Source organism: Trachypithecus francoisi, unplaced genomic scaffold (genome assembly GCF_009764315.1).
Source record: "Trachypithecus francoisi isolate TF-2019V2 unplaced genomic scaffold, Tfra_2.0 Lachesis_group11, whole genome shotgun sequence".
NCBI lineage: Eukaryota > Metazoa > Chordata > Mammalia > Primates > Cercopithecidae > Trachypithecus > Trachypithecus francoisi.
This window is the reverse complement of record NW_022681456.1, coordinates 118,544,915-118,561,744: the sequence shown is the minus strand read 5'-3', so window position 1 is coordinate 118,561,744 and position 16,830 is coordinate 118,544,915. Positions and strand designations below refer to the sequence as shown.

The window sequence follows — 16,830 nt, the reverse complement described above, 5'->3', positions numbered from 1 at the left end:
GCATCAAGGGATTCTTCTTTTAAACCTACATAATTTTTTAAAATCAACCTGTGCATGCCAGTTCCCATTGGTGCAAACCAGTGATTTTGATTTTGTACTTCAGTGCATGCCCTTAACCTTGGTGAAATGTCTTTGCCACTTCTTTCTGAGATGTACAATCCTGAGTGATTGCTCCCTCTCTGAACTTTTTTGAATCCCTGCTTAATTTTCTCCACTTTTGGCATTCTTTTGCATACTTTGAGGTTCAAGGTTTTAACTGTTCCCTAATTTTACCATATATTATGTTTGTGTTTGCGTTTCTCCTTCTCCTTGCTATTTTTGGATAATTTTCTAAGAGGCAATAGAGAAATTCTGCTTTTACACCCCTGTATTTAATTGAAAAGATGGAATCTGCATTTTGAAGGTTTCAGTGTGATAAATGACCTCAAGTTCTTTGATGTTATTTCCATTGAGAGGTGGGGTCTACCTCCACTTCCCCTTGAATCTGGACTAGCATCAGCCACTCACTCATATAACTAATTGAAGGTGGCAGAAATGACGCAGCATAACTTTTGAGTTAAGTCAGAGCGGCCGTGCAGCTACTGCATTGTTTGCAGGTATACTTGCCCTGGGAGCCCTGAGCCATCATGTAAGAAGGCTGCCATGCCGAGAAAGCCTAAGCCACAGGGAGAGGCCACATGGAAAAGCTTGGTTGATAATCCCAGTTAAGCCCAGCATTCGAGTCATCCTAGCCTAGGTACCAGACATATCAGTGAAGAAGACTTCATCCGTAGACATTTGAGACATCCCCAACTGCTTAAACCTTTCCAGTGGCATCCCCCAGACATTGTGAAGCAGAAACATGCCATCCTCACTGCGCTCTGTTGGAATTCTTGACCCATGGAATCCTTAGGTGTAATAAAATGGCTGTTTTATGGCATTCATGTGAAGGAGGATTATTATACAGCAACAGACAATCAGAATGTCTGGTGAATCTTTTGCACAATAACATTTGAAAACTACTGTCTGAGATAATTTTCACTGTACCCAAGAAAGTTGACGTCATGGTTGTATGGTGTTTTAACCTAGCTAAAGTCAAACAATTCTCAGAATTTCCTTCCTTGTATGGTTCCAGGTTGGAGCTGGCCACAGAAGAAATTTGTGCAAGCTTTTAAGGGTGAAAATGAAGAAGCAGTCACTTTTAATGCTCTAGAGGACAGTGTAGGGCATCAATTGCCATTGCAACCCAGACACATTATCACTGATCTGCTGATTTCCCTTGTTGGCACGGATCTGCAGCTCCTTCAGCTCATTTTTTTTGAAGTATAATTCCCATTTTATTTTTCTCCAGAGAATAGTCTGTCTTCAGCCTTTAAGAACTCAGCTCCTTACGTGGGTTTTGGTGGGGGTCGTGTGGCAGCATCCACAGGTCTAAACCTGGGTGGGGGTGTTCGGTCCTTATGGGCTTCACGAAGTCAATTCCTGACTAATTTGTCGTGAACTGGATAACTCACACAGTAATGCAGCTTCACATGCAGCTTGGGAAGCACATAGGCATCGAAGATGTTCATTTCAGGAACGTCCCTGACTGTTGCAGCCTCCACTATGTTTCAAATGACGAATTTCTTAATGGCCTTGTCCTTGGGCACACATTGGGCACAGTTCGTGCAGCAAATAAGCTGCATGTGGCCGTGGCCCATTTTGGCACGACCATTGTTCCTTCTTTTCTTTGTCGTCTTGGAGGTATGGACTGGAGACTCCTTCAGTTCTTGATGGACCTCTTTGAGTACTGGGTCAGGTGAAAGTGCTGCTCCATGGTGAAATATGCCAAAGAGTGGGATAGTTAACAGAGCCTTGGGGCAAAACAGTAAAGGAATATTGCTGCTAATCTCACATTAAAAGCAAAAACCTGAAAAACATTTGGCCCTCTTTCTTGCTGAGGATTGAAAAGAATGCCCTTGCCAACTCCATAATGTAGACCAAGCAACACAGGGCTGTGTTGTCTATTTCAGTTAAGGTGCCATATTGCAATGTATCTGGGTTGCAGTGACAATGGGATGGCAGCTGTATATGGGACTACAACGTTGTTCAATTTTTATAGGTTTAAATTAGTAGTCCAGCAGGCAGTTAATTTTTTTCTTTTTATTTCTTTCAGGGCCAGAAAAGCAAATTAAATTGGAATGTGATGGAGACCACTATCCCTGCCTCCTTTCCTTCGTTAAAGGTGGCACTAATTTCTGTAATTCTTTTCAAGATGTGGCTTTCCTTCCGATATACCATCATGGCTGGAAGAGAAGACATAGGTGAGCTTAGAGGCTTCCACTGGGTCAATTTTACTGTAATAACTCTAATACAACAGGTCAAGAAAGAAATCTGAGGGCTTTTCCAGTTTTTAATTATAACCATCCCAATTATGCACTCAGGGGCCTGACCATCACTGGTAGGTTTATGTAGCCCATGTACCCACTGTGAAATAGACTGGGACAGGGACTCCATATATCTCCTGGCTTTCATAAGCTCCCACTCTAACCTGGGGACTATGCTGGCATTTCAGACCCCCTGGCAGAAGTATCAGCTAAGACTGTATGTCTAATGGCTCCCAAAAATCTGGGTGTTTCCCTTTTCCCTAGTATATCTGGAAAAAGGCTGCAGGTCCCTTTGGGGAGGGAATGGGGGCATGCTTATTGTATGTATTTGCAGTGGCATTGCAGGATTCCTTATCAAGGAGGTTAGACTTCCTCTTAAATCAGTAGGCTTTAGTTCAGAGAACTGGCCTGAGATCTGAAATATAGGATTGCAATTATCCATTTGGTGACTGACATCAGCCTTTTGTTCACTAGCTTTCAATTTTTGTGTGGTTATATAAACCAAGTAGTAGTCTAATTGGTTGCCCTTCTGTATTGCTCTTATTGGCCATTGCCACAGATACTAGTAGGTCAAGAAACCTTGACTGTCACTCTAGCTTTGGTCTGTATCACAGTAATTATGCTCCTCCTGACTTTTAAGATTAGATGCCACCATCTGGTCTCTGCTATTCTTGAATGTTATCATCCCCATTGATAATAGCCCAATTCCTTTGCAAAATCTCTTGCTCTCAAATGTACTAAGACATAAAATACACAGATGTACTAAGGGACAGTTATGGCTGACCTCAAAAGACGCTGGCGCCTCGCTACCACTGTTATTACTTCCTGTACTGGTTATTACTTTGGCCTTCCTGGGGGACCTAGTCAGGTGTTAGGTTCTCTGATTCACATCGCAAAGGATTTTAATATGTATACCTTTCTGAACTTGTTGACACCTTTCTCAACACTCTGTTGAGGCAGTTCCAGCATCTCTATCTCATGAGAGATTGACACTGTATCCAAGCCTCGAGGAGTCGTCCCAACACCATTTTAGGACTGACTACAAGTGTCCTTATCAGGACATTAAGTTTCAAGTCACGAGTCATGAAAGAGTGCTCCCATATCATTATCTGCTCCCTTAGCTCACCTTATATTCTCCCTCCCCAGTCTAACATCCTTAAGCTCCACTCCCATACACACTCCAATTAATATATGTTAACCAGGTCTTTAAGCTTGTTGTATGTGTATATAATATGTTCAGGAGGAAGAATCTTCACTTAAGTTGTGCTGTGCCTTGTTCCTGTCACTGGTTTGGAGGTAGTTAGGGAAGATAGAGTTAGGTCTTGAGAAGGACAAGCACCATTTTGTGAAGCACCTGCTTCACACGAGCCCTCTGCAAGGTCTCCTATTGAATGGCCGCTGTTCTCTTTTAATAAGGGGGAGGAACCTTAATCCTTCAGGTTGGTGAAAAAAAACCTCAGTAGGTCTCTTCTGTCAAGGTCAAAGATCTGGTATGATAATCGTGAGAATCAGAGACTAAGATGAGGATATTTGGTTCAAGGCGGTCAGGTTCATGCAACCAAATATCCTCATCTTAGTCTCTGATTCTCACGATTATCATACTAGATCTTTGACCTTGACAGAAGAGATCTATTGAGGCTATCATTCAGTATTCTTGGAGCTCTGCTAGACTGGCAATTCAATTCTGGGCTTGCTTTTGAATAGCATCTGCCCTGTGGCTACAAAGGATAAGAACCTCTTCAAACACTACCATGGAAGCTTTCTCACTTTCACAGTGTGTCTTGAGTTATCAACTTAACCTGCGCCCATCTGTGGTTTTTTCCCCTTTTTCTTCAAGACCTCTAAAGCCGTGAACAAAAGTCAACCAAATTCATAGTTTTTATAATTATCTCTTTCCTGCTTATCCTACTTGGGGCTTTTCAAGGCTGACCAGTAAGTGACCCAGTCTCAGCATCTCAATCTGAGGGTCTGCTTTCTAGAGCTACTTCTTTATTTCACTGTTTTTAAATTGACAAATAAAAGTTGCATATATTTATGACATGCCACATAATTTTTGAAATACTTACTTTTTGTGGCAAGAACGCATAAAATCTACTCCTGGCAATTCTCAAGTACATCACACATTGTTATAACTATAACCATGTTTCACAATCACCATCTAACGTTGTTATATTCTATGATAGATCTCTTAAACTTATTCCTCCTATGAAACTGAAATTTTATATCTTTTGACTGACATCTCCTTAATGACCTCCCTACCCCTCACCATTCTACTCTCTGCTTCAGTGAGTTTGATTTTTTTAGATTTCACATCTAAGTGAGTTCATGTGGTACTTCTCTTTCTGGATCTGGCTTATTTCATTTAACAAAATGTCATTCAGATTCATCCATGTTATTGAAAAGGACAGGATTTCCTTGTTTTGTTTTCAAGACTGACTAGTATTCCATTATGCAGAGCTACTTCTAATACCAACTGTTTAGCCTAGGTTTCTTCAAAGTGCTGAGCCTGAGACAAGGCTTGTGCGATGGTCATTATTTTGGAAAATAATCCTTCAAAGAAGAATAAGGGAAGAATGAAGCAGGAAAGGAGGGAAAGATAATTTAAGAGCACCTTATTGAGTGGATGGCACTGTGGAGAACTGGAGATTAATCCTTGTTAGGGACCCTCTGGAAAGTCATGTGCAGCACACTTAAGAATCATCTACTTGAAGGGGAAGAGGGAATATTTATCACTGACTCCTGTACATTGCTGGCTGAGGATTTGTCCCATGGGATATAACTCTCACATTTCCATTTTTGGAAAAAAGTATTTGGTTCTTTTTTATCTTTTAAAGATGATCAATGAGACTTTTAAAAAAGTGTCATTATGAACTTATGGATTTTAACATATTTAAGTCTCTCTGTTGTAATCATTATTCTTATTGATAATGTCCCATCTTTGGCTATTGTGAGTGCCTTCAAATTGGTTCCTGTGACCTTTTAACCTGAATCCAGCAGACTTTAGTAGCTTCCTTGTTTTCTAGCATGACAAGGTCTTCTAGGCTCATTCCTGCTCCAGACACGAAATCATCCATTTTCCCAAGGAGCCCTTCAGAGATCACGATCTGGCACTAGAGGTCCTCACTGCTATTGGGTTGGTCAATGTATGAAGGCCTGTTTCCTGGACAGAGCTAGAAATATGTTTTTGTTTATGGGAAAGAGAAATACCTCATGAGTTAGTACTCATATTTCCAATTCAAATAAAATATTAGTTTTTCTTTACCTACCTTCTTTGATTTTATATTTGCACTTCTTTACTCTTACTAATTAGCATAATTACTTATTTGCTTGTTAAAAGAAAAACTTTAGACACAATTGAGCAAAGAGGGATTCACAAATCGGGGCGCGTTCCCATCTCCTGGAGCCAGAATAGGTTTGGAGTAACTGTGGAGCTGTCACGTGGTTGGATAATATTTATGGACAGAAAAAGGAAAGTGGTGAACAGAAAACAGAAGTGAGGTACAGAAACAACTGGGTTGGTTACAGCTCAGTGTTTGCCTTGTTTGAACATGGTTTCAACAGTTGGCAACCTGTGATAGGTTACAGTCTGTTTACATATCCAATTAGGTTACAGTCCACTTTAGGTCAAACTTAAAATATGCAAGGAGGCAGCTTTAACTTAACATAGTTTAACCTGTTCTATTTGTATATATAATTGTTTCAAACATCATTACGAAATTACTTATTTTCTATACCGTGTCATATACGTGTGTATGTTAGTTTGATACTCACCATATCAATATTGTTATTAACAAATGAGCCCTGAATACAATGTAAGATTTCTTTGCAATTCTATTTTTCCCTTAGAATATATCCCACTAGGAGGGTACAGTCAAATTAATATGTTTTGAAGTTATTGAATTAATTAGATATCACTTTCTCTATATGTTAATAGTTAAACCATCAACTTAGTATTTGTTCTCAATTTTTAGGAACTGATATTTTCTCACCTTTATTTAATTTTATTTTTAAATTATGTAAACCATTTATGTGGTTTGTAAGTCAAAAGCTCTAAAACAAAGTATATTCAGAGAAGTTTAACTTCTTTTTTTTTTTTTTTTTTTTGAGACGGAGTCTTGCTCTGTCGCCCAGGCTGGAGTGCAGTGGCCAGATCTCAGCTCACTGCAAGCTCCGCCTCCCGAGTTTACGCCATTCTCCTGCCTCAGCCTCCCAAGTAGCTGGGACTACAGGCGCCTGCCACCTCGCCCGGCTGGTTTTTTTTTTTTTTTTGTATTTTTTTAGTAGAGAGGGGGTTTCACCATGTTAGCCAGGATGGTCTCGATCTCCTGACCTCATGATCCGCCCGTCTCGGCCTCCCAAAGTGCTGGGATTACAGGCTTGAGCCACCGCGCCCAGCCTCGAGAAGTTTAACTTCTAACCCTATTCCCTCTAACTTGTTTTTTCCTTCCATTTTTCATTAGAGTTAAATTTATTCTTCCAGTTTTTTGTTTGTTTGTTTTTGTAGAGACAGGGTCTTGCTCTGTCACCCAGCATAGAGCGCAGTGGCATAATCACAGCTCCCTGTAACCTTGAACCACTGGGCTCAAGCAGTCCTCCCACCTTGGCCTCCCAAAGTGTTGGGATTACAGGTATGAGTCACTGTGCCTAGCCCCTTATTCTTCCATTAAAAAAATCTATATATATGTATACATAGATATACTGGCATTCCTTCCTTTCTTAGATAAAAGGTAGGCTACTATACACCTTAATCTGCACCTTGCTTTTTTTCATTTAATCGTACTTCATGCAATTCACTTCGTAATGATGCTTAGAGATTGCATTCCTTTCTAGAGCTTCACAATTCTCCTTTTTGGGAACTTACTGAGATATAAATTGAAGACGGTGCAAGCAGATTTGGAAAGCAACTGAGTCCTTAACTAGAAGGATAGATTTATCACTTGTTGCAATGTGGAAGACTGCAAAAGGAACAAATTTTTGGAGAAATATCAGAAATTTAGTGGACATATTTTGCTGGAGATGTCTATTAGACATGTAAGAAGAACTACAAATAGACAGTTTTGAATACCCTAGTCTAGAATTCAAGGGTGAGGTCCAGGCTAGACATATAATTTGGAAGTTAATAGCTGGGGAGTTTGGTGAAAGAATGGAAGAGTAAATGCTCTAGGCTGGTCATTTCTCCCCTGATTTTATTATCTCCTAAAAGTAGGAGATTTGGTTGCCTGTTTTTAGCCCCTGGACTCCTGTTTCACTGATTTCCATGGTGAACAGGTAGGCAATCACTGTCTGCAAGCAGAGTAGGAAAGGCGCAAGAGGAAAATGCTATCTTGTTCTCGCTAACCTATGTCCCCTGCCAGTCTTCTCTCCTGGGCTGTTGTCAACCCGTCTTCCCCCACCCTCTTCAGGTGCAGAACTTCCATCTCCCAGGGTTTCTTACTGTTGGTGTAATTAGTTCCTGGAATCTATGCTTCCTTCTGAGCTTCTGCTTGTTTGATTCTGGGGAAGGAAGCCGGTAACCCATGCCAGTTTTCCATCTTTGCAGGAACTCGAAATTCTATTAGATTTTAAAAATTAAACAGGGGAAAGAATTTTTTTAAGAGAAAAAAGATGAGGAAACTGATTTATCATCTCTTTCAAATATCCTGTGGAACTATTCCAAGGAGATTGATTCTGATTAGACTCAGCCTGGGGAAAACAGCGATTCAACAAAGCTGGAAACTGCGTACCGGCTAAGAAAATAAAGAACTGACTACTTGCCAGGAAGGAAAAAGTATTCTATGTGAAGACACGCTTTAACTCTAAAACCTTTCTGAAATTTTAGCTTGGGTAAACATGTATAGTATATCCTTAAAAGCTACATTTCCCCAGCCTACGGTAAACAAGGGGAAAGAGACCAAGTTCATCACAAATTATTTCTCTTCAATCTTGTATGATTCACTACTGTTATGTAGAGAAAATGTTTTAATATTATAAAGTCAAGCATAAAAACCTACAATCAAAATTAAATATGATGAACATTAAAACAAACAGGAGAGGTAGTTTATAAAGTTAAACTAAATGACATAATTGGAAGTTAATAAAACTTAAATAGATCTTAGAAAAGTTTTCTGATGGAAATTAATATCTACATTTTTATATAGTTTCTCTTAATTGACTATGTCCTTAGTATACTCTGTTTTTTGTTTTCTATTTTTGTGCTGGTGGCTTTTAAACAATTTTTACAAGAAATATGTTTATTATCTACCAATACAGATGAAAAAGGAGTCAAAAGTGAAAATTCCCCTATGATAGCAGAACCTTCCCTTCATGGATGCAAGGCAACATGCCTCCCAGAGATAACTGCCCTTGACAGTTTAGTATTTATCTTTCCAGACTTTAGAAATGCAAATTAACATTTTTACATATACACGCATATATTGAATACATACGTATTTCAGATATATGTAGAGAGATAGTTACATCTCTATGTATCTGAAACTTACGATGGGTATGTTTCTATATTATTAGTACATTTAGATCTATGTCTTTATTTGAAATAGCTAAAATTAATTGTGCACATATATTTATAAATTATATTTTATTTCATTGAAAAATACACACAAAAAAAGAACATTAAAATGAATCTGCCTGTGGTCCCAGCTACCCTGGAGGTGGAGGTGGGAGGCTTGGGCCTGGGAGGTGGAGGTTGCAGTGAGCCAAGATTGTACCACTGCACTCCAGCTTGGGTGACAGAGCAAGACCCTGTCTCAAAAATAAAATAAAATAAAATAATACAATAAAAATAAAATAGAATAAAATGAACCATATCTTTTTATTCCTTTTTAAAATAAGACATTATAAAAATAATCTGAAAAAGTAGTATCTGGTCATTGGTCCCAGTTGTATCTCTTGTTTTCTATGTTGCCAGTTTGTATTATTTGCACATTCACTAAAAGAGAGAAGAAATTCACAGATCTGTAAGGCTAAGGTGTAAAAAGGAATACATTTGTAATGGAAGCAAATAAACTCTTGAATTCCTGGTCTTTAAGACTGGGGAGTGGAGGAAAATATATTCAACAGTTTATCACATGAGAGAACAGAGATGGAGGATTAAAATTAAGGTTAAAAAGAGAATTTGAAAGCAATTATATGGGACAGGCAGAAAAACTTCATGCAAAAACCCTTTCTTTAAAATGTTTACTGTTATTTAAGGTTGGTTTTGTAATGAAGAAAATAGCTTCATTCTTAGAAATGAGAACAAACTTCAGGTTTTTCAGGCCAACCAATGTAGAAAAACAAGAAGTGAGTTCTGTGATGAGACAGGTTGAAGTAGCCTCCAGTACATTTACTTCTCTAAAAATAGCCATTTTTTTCATGACAAAATAGCTACAAAAGAATAATGAAAATTGCCATTCTTGGTCTTTAAGCCTGTACTAGTGGAAATGGAAATTTTCTCAGCTTTTAGAGTCCATATCTAAGGTCTTTAAAGACCTAAAGCCCATGCAGTGAGAAAGAAAACATTTGTGAGAGGCAGGAGGAATTAACTCCATAAAGAAATGCCTCTCAAGGGAATGTAAGGCTTGATTGCAGAAGTGAATATTAGCCTCAAAGGAAAACCTTTTGCAGTAAAATGATAAAACTTCATGTACTTAAGGCAAAGGGAAGGGGAAATTTCTTTTTTGTTTTGAGACAGAGTCTTGCTCAGGCTGGAGTCGCTCAGGCTGGAGTGCAGGGGTGTGATCATAGCTCACTGCAGCCTCAACCTGCCAGCTCAAGCAATTCTCCCACCTCAGCCTCCTGAGTAGCTATGATCACAGACACGTGCCACCATGCCTGGCTAATTTTTTTTCTTTTGTAGAGATGGGGTCTTGCCATGCTGTCCAGGCTGTATTTTTGATAAAAACAAGGAAATAGCCTCAAGTGAAATTTTCGAAGAACCCTGCATCAATATTTCAGGCATTTTCAGGGTTGATGTATGGAGCAGGGATTCAGCATTGCTGTCTCTGTCTTCAGAAGACAGCATCAATTCTCCTGGGAGGCAGTCACAGGTGCAGTCTCCAAGCCCTACAACAGCGGCAATCTGCCGCGTGCCGAGTTCTGGGGAGCTGAGGATGTCCCAGCAGAGATAACATGACTGAGGATTAAAGAAGCAATTGCTACTCACTGGGGATTAGATTTGCAGACTTCTGAGATCCCTTCCAACATTGAGATCAAATGTTATTAAAAGAAACAACCACACACACCCACAAATCCCCTGCAGCAGGGCTGAAATTGGACCTGGGTAGGGGTGGGGTGGGGTGGGGTGGCCATGTGGGGTGGGCAGATGGCAGGGATGGGGGAAGACCTGGGGAAGTATTTCTAGCAGAGCCTCATCAGTAGAAACAGTTTGGTTTCAAATGTATAGCTAAATTCCCCGGCATGTGGTTGGGGCAGGTTCCCCAAGGAGAGAAACAGGGAATAGCAGGGGTGTGCTTCCTCAGTTGGCATTGCAGCCACTGGAGGGGACTTAGATTTCAAGGAGGACACCCCATAGCGTGGCATTCTCTGAGGCATAAGGCTCAGAATTAGGGCCCCTTTTGTGTGAGGGCTGTGCTGCTCTTCACTCTAAAATTGTCCTTCTGGATTGACTGAGAAGGCATGAAATTAAAGTTGGTAGGTGAACAATATCTCTGGCAAATACATGGTGTTTAGGAGTAAAGAAGTTTTTTTGTTTCTTATTCCATCTTAAACTAAATGTTTGTCAAATTTGCTCCTGCATTTCTTCACTTAAATTAAAACTGAAGAACATGTAGTTTTTTGAGTACCAGAAATTGCGAGAGATGATAGATCACCAGTGAGATGAATATTTTAAAACCTGAGTAATGATGTAACGGAAGATAGATTGAAAGTTAAATTGTTATTCTACTTGGAAAGAATTATGTAATACAAAACTAAAGGGCAATACAATTCTTCAGTGTCTAATATTTTAGCCCGAGTTTCAAGGTGAAAGAGAAAAGATGTATACAGATTTTCTCAATAAGAAAACTCAATTATAAGTTTTTACGGCTGAGAAAAAAATGTGTAGTCTTAAAGAACAAGTTTGGGTTATGTGAAAGTTCTCTATGAGAAATCTATTTGTCTCAGAACCTCTATTACTGAAGGAGAAAGTAGCTTTATGCAAATAAAATCTCTGGAATAAGACAACAGTTTCATGACTTTCAGGCCAAGGCATAAAAAGAAATACAGAAATAAATATTTTTTTCACTGAAATAAGTAGCGTTATGCACAATCTCCTGAATAAAAGAATAAAATCTTAGATTTTTGAGGCAGAGAGTAGTGGGGGGTAGGATGAAAATAAAGTATTTGTGATGGTAATAAGAAAACAGCTTCATGTGAATCTCTCTAAGAATCCTACTTTAAAATCTTTAAGCTATTGACAAGGCAAAACAAACAAACAGCCAAAGAAACCAAACAAGTCTTTAACTCCAGAGTAAAAGAAAGAATGAAAATGAAATGTCTAATTTCATGGAAAGGTAATTCCATGCAATATCATCTCTCTAAGAAATTATCCTGGGTTTCATTTTCAGGCTCTTCCAAAATTAGGACAAGAGCCCTTTCTTACCTAGGCTGTACCTTGGTTCTTTTGATCTTGAGATAGAAATTTCAGACACGGAGGCACAGAGGCCATTAGAGAATTTCTTATCACCTTTATCCTCAACATACAGTACCAGGTATGACCCTCGTGGCTCCTGTCCTCTGCCTGAAGAGGCCTCTTTGAAGTTTCCAGTGGTCCTTGGCCCACACGTGGTGTGTCTTTGTTCGTCAGGACGTGGAAGACAGGTTGCCGACCCCTTGCAATTAAGTGTCTACAGGCACAACCTAGTGACTATTTCAAGAAGGATTGCTTTTCGCTTCAAATATATTACTTTGTTCAAAGCAGATCCTGTGGGCTTACAGAGATATTGCATCTTATCCTCTACTTCATTTGGTTCACCGAAGGACAAGTGTATGCCTGTCCTCTTAGAAACATGAAAAAATACAAAGCACAATTTCTCAGCAAAGAGGGACTCTTCATGGTAAAGTTGTGGGGGAAAAAAAAAAAGTCGACGTTTTCCTCTTTGTGTCAGATGTACAGCCTGGCTTTTGGGAAGAGGTTTATAAATCTTGCAGTGCCTTGTTTAAGAACAATAATTAGAAATGGTCTGTTAATCCCATCTGCTTCCCAGGAGGAGAAAGAGTCACTACAGGGATGGATTAGGGCCTCTCTCCAATCCTATATAGGGACATCTGCAAAGACTCTCGCAGTAAATGTTAAAAGCTTGGCTAGAGAAGAAGAAAGTCGCCTTAGAGAGAATCTCTCTAAGATAGAGCAAGAAGTAGATAAGATAATACTACTGGGCAAATATACTATATAAGAGAACAAAAATTCACATCTACTAAGTAGAGATAAACCTAAGGAATATTTATGATTACTGAAGGTTCAGGGGACTCAGTAAATTAATACCCATCTTCTCTGCATAGCTCTGAACTGGGAATAGACTGAAGAGATGGGCAGATGGAGATAAAAGATCAGCTTCACTATTGAGAGAAAGCTATGCTGAATGACATGGCTTAGATCTGTTGCAAAAGGGGCTTGCAAATTCTTTCTTTGAATTGAAGAGGTGTACTCAGGCTAGCACAGCTGGACAACTGAAGGCCCTTAAACCACAGCAGAGTAGAACAAAGTGTGTGCTCTCTGAAGGCAGGCACATTACCCTTTAGTCTTTTCTTCCTTGATCTCTCTGTGGCATTTAAAATAATTGACCACGCTTTTCCCACAAACACTTTTTTGCTTGGTTTCGGGGACACCAAATTTTCCTGGTTATCCTCTGATCGTACTGGCTATGCCTGCTGCTTTCCCTGGCTGGTTCCTCCTCTTCTCCCTGAACTGTGAATGTTGAAATGCTGCAGCGTTCACTCTCCCCTCCTCTCCTGCCTCACACATGCTTTTTGTGATGTTACTCAGTTTCCTGACTTTACATATGGGTTATGTGCATTAGCTACCAAATTTACTTCAAATCTACCAAATGACTACCACATTTATATCTCCACCTAGGACTTCTCCCTGAACTCGCAAGATTCATACATGCAACTGCCTAGTCAACATTTCCACTTGCATATCTAATTGGATGTTGAATTTGACATATCCAAAGCCAACCCCTGATGTCTCCTTCCCATCCCACTCCCCTCTCAGTCTTCCCCTTCTCTAGTCTTCTGGTTGCTAGGTCAAAAGACTCACCATTGTCCCTGACTCCTTTTTCTCTCATGCCATACATTCAATTCTTCAACAAATCCTGTGGGCTCTACCTTCAAATTAACTTAAGAATCCTCCCACTTCTCCCCACCCTCAAAGATACTACCCTAGTCCAAACCACCATCAGTTCTGGCTTGGGTCATTGTAATAGTCAAAAGTGATTTATCACTCCCAGTACTACCACAGTCTGTTCTCAAAACAGCAAAGTGATCTCAACAGATACTTTTAAAATCTAAGTCAGATAAACGCTTCTGTGCCCCAAAGCTTTCAAAGTCTCCCTATTTAATCTAGACTAAAAGCCGAAGTCTTTACTTTTCCCTACCGAGTCTACAGAATCTGCTCCTACTCTGGCCATATCTGACTTCATCTAATCTCTAATCTCTCCCTAGAACCATCCTTTCCTGGCTGGGCACGGTGGCTCCCACCTATAATCCCAGTACTTTGGGAGGCCGAGGCGGGTGGATCACTTGAGGCCAGAAGTTTGAGACCAGCCAGGCCAACGTAGTGAAACCCCACCTCTACTGAAAATACAAAAATACAAAAATTAGCCGGGTGTGGTGGCAAGCACCTGTAATCCCAGTTACTTGGAAGGCTGAGGCAGGAGAATCGCTTGAACCTGGTAGTTGGAGGCTGCAGTGAGCGGAGATAGCGCCACCACACTCTAGCATGGGGAAAAGAGTGAGACCCTGTCTCAGAAAAAAAGAACCACCCTTTCCAGCAACCTTTTTGCTGGTCTTCAAACGGGTCAGGTATGCGTCTGCCTCCAAGTTCTTGTTATTCATGATGCCTCTATTAGATCTTTCTTCCCATATCACCCTCTTACTGAAGCCTTCCCTAACCATCCTATTTAAAATTGGACATCTGCCCACCACTCCCTGCAACTTCCACATTGCATCTCCCCTTCTCTATTCTATTTTTCTGTAATACTTACCACCATCTGACACAGCATATATTTTACTTAACTATTTCTCTTCTCCCCTGCTTGACCCCATAGCTCCCACAAACATACATGATGTGGACAAGGACTTTTGTCTGTTTTGTCTGGTCTGACATCCCCAGCATCTAGAATAGGGCCTTTCAGTAATGATTGCTCAAATATGTGTTGAATAAATAATTTTTTAAATATTATATTATTTTATTTATTTATTTTTTTGAGATGGAGTGTCACTCACTCTGTTGCCCAGGATGGAGTACAGTGGTGCTCACTACGCCCTCCGCCTCCTGGGTTCGACTGATTCTTCTGCTTCAGCCTCCTGAATAGCTGTGATTACAGGTGCGTGCCACCATGCCTGACTAATTTTTGCATTTTTAGTAGGGATGGGGTTTCACCATGTTGGCCAGGCTGATCTCAAACTCCTGGCTCAAGTGATCCACCTGCCTTGGCCTCCCAAAGTACCGGGATTACAGGCATGAGCCACTGCACTCAGCCTGAACAAGTAATTTAAAAAATGAATCAATGAATGAATCTCAAGGGGAAGCAGCTATGCTAAGCAAGACCTGCTTCCTTCCTTTGAACACTAGTCAGGAGACTCACAAGATACTCTAGTGAAAACCCCTCCCCATGGGAATCTGAGGGTTGGGGAATAAGTGTTCCTCTAAAATATGATGGGGGGAAATTTATCACAATATGTCTTTTCAAATCAGGCCAGTGTTGTTCTTTAAGATTGCGGAAGTGGAAAAAAGATTAGCCTCATGCAAAATCTCTCAGGAGAAGAATAAAACTAGGGTTTTAAAAATTGAGTCAGAGAAAGAAAGAAAATGATTTGTGTTAGGAAATACCTTCCAGCAAAATCTAAACAATCCTCCTTTGGTCATTAAGGCTGGGGTAAGAGAACAAAAATTAATCATTTGATTAAAGAATAAAATTCCCAGATCTTGAAGACTGAAATATAAAAGGAGAACATTTATGGTAAGAAAGAAGAAAAAGAAGTGAGTGAGATTTTATGAACTGGACAAGTAAAAAGTAGCTTTTCATACAGAAGTCCTTGAAAACTTTTCCAGAGCCTTTAGTTCCCTAAAGATAAACTCTTAGAAGGAATAAAACATAAAAGAAGAAGTAAAAATATTTGCGGTGGCAAAGGTACAGTAGATTTATTTGTCTCACAACTTTCTCTAGTTTGTGGTTACATGCACACTTTTAGCTCTGCCACTGTGATTATTCCTCTCAAAACCTCAACTGGGCCAGGCATGGTGGCTCACACTTGTAGTCCCAGCTACTTGGGAGGCTGAGGCAGGAGAATTGCTTGAACCAAGAAGGTCGAGGCTGCAGTGAGCTGTGATCATGCCACTGCTCTCTAGCCTGGGCGACAGAGCGAGATTTCATCTCAAAAAAAAAAAAAAAGTAATTATTCTTAGGTAATTCATAAAATTACATTAGACAATGTGCTTCAAATAAAGAAAGCTGAAAGTGTTAACTGTGTAGGAGTGAGACTATGGATAGTATTTAGCATGATTGTGTATTAGGGAGAATTTATTTTTATATTTATTTATTTATTAGTTTTTGAGATGGAGTCTTGCTCTGTTGCCCAGGCTGGAGTGCAGTGGCGCGATCTCAGCTCACTGCAACCTTCACCTCCCATGCTGAATCAATTCTCCTATGTCAGCCTCCCAAGTAGCTGGGATTGCAGGCACCGGCCATCATGCCCAGTTAATTTTTGTATTTTTAGTAGAGACAGGGTTTCACCATGTTGGCCAGGCTGGTCTCCAACTCCTGACCTCAAATGACCCACCTGCCTTGGCCTCCCAAAGTGCTGGGATTATAGGCGTGAGCCATCGTGCTTGGCCTATTTATTTATTATTTATTTTGAGATGGGTTCTTGCTCTGTTGCCCAGGCTGGAGTGTGGTGGTGCAATCAGGGCTCACTGCAGCCTTGACCTCCTGGGCTCAATCAATTCTCTTGCCTCAGCCTGGGGCTATAGGTGTGCACTACCACGCCCAACTAATTTTTAAATTTTTTGTAGAGATGGAAATCTCCCTATGTTTTCCAGGCTGGTCTTGAACTTCTGGCCTCAAATGATCCTCCCATCTCAACCTTTCAAAGTGTGAGCCACCACAGCTGACTGCTAATTTATTTTTATATAGTATAGCTCAACTGATGGCTGTTTACCTTCCCTTCATGATAGCTCAATTTAGAGGGAGTTTTTTTCCATATATTATGTATTGGGCTGTCACCTAATGCAATGGTTCTAGATAGCCCTGGCATCTCTCAGGGGAGAAGAGAGCCAGGAAGCCTCAGT

The 16,830-nt window shown here is 40.2% G+C and overlaps 1 pseudogene; it reads right to left on the bottom strand.

Moving 5' to 3' along the window:
- Positions 1–1,367: 1,367 nt before the first annotated feature.
- On the bottom strand, positions 1,368–10,631 carry LOC117090899 (annotated as a pseudogene).
- Between the last annotated feature and the right edge of the window lie 6,199 nt (positions 10,632–16,830).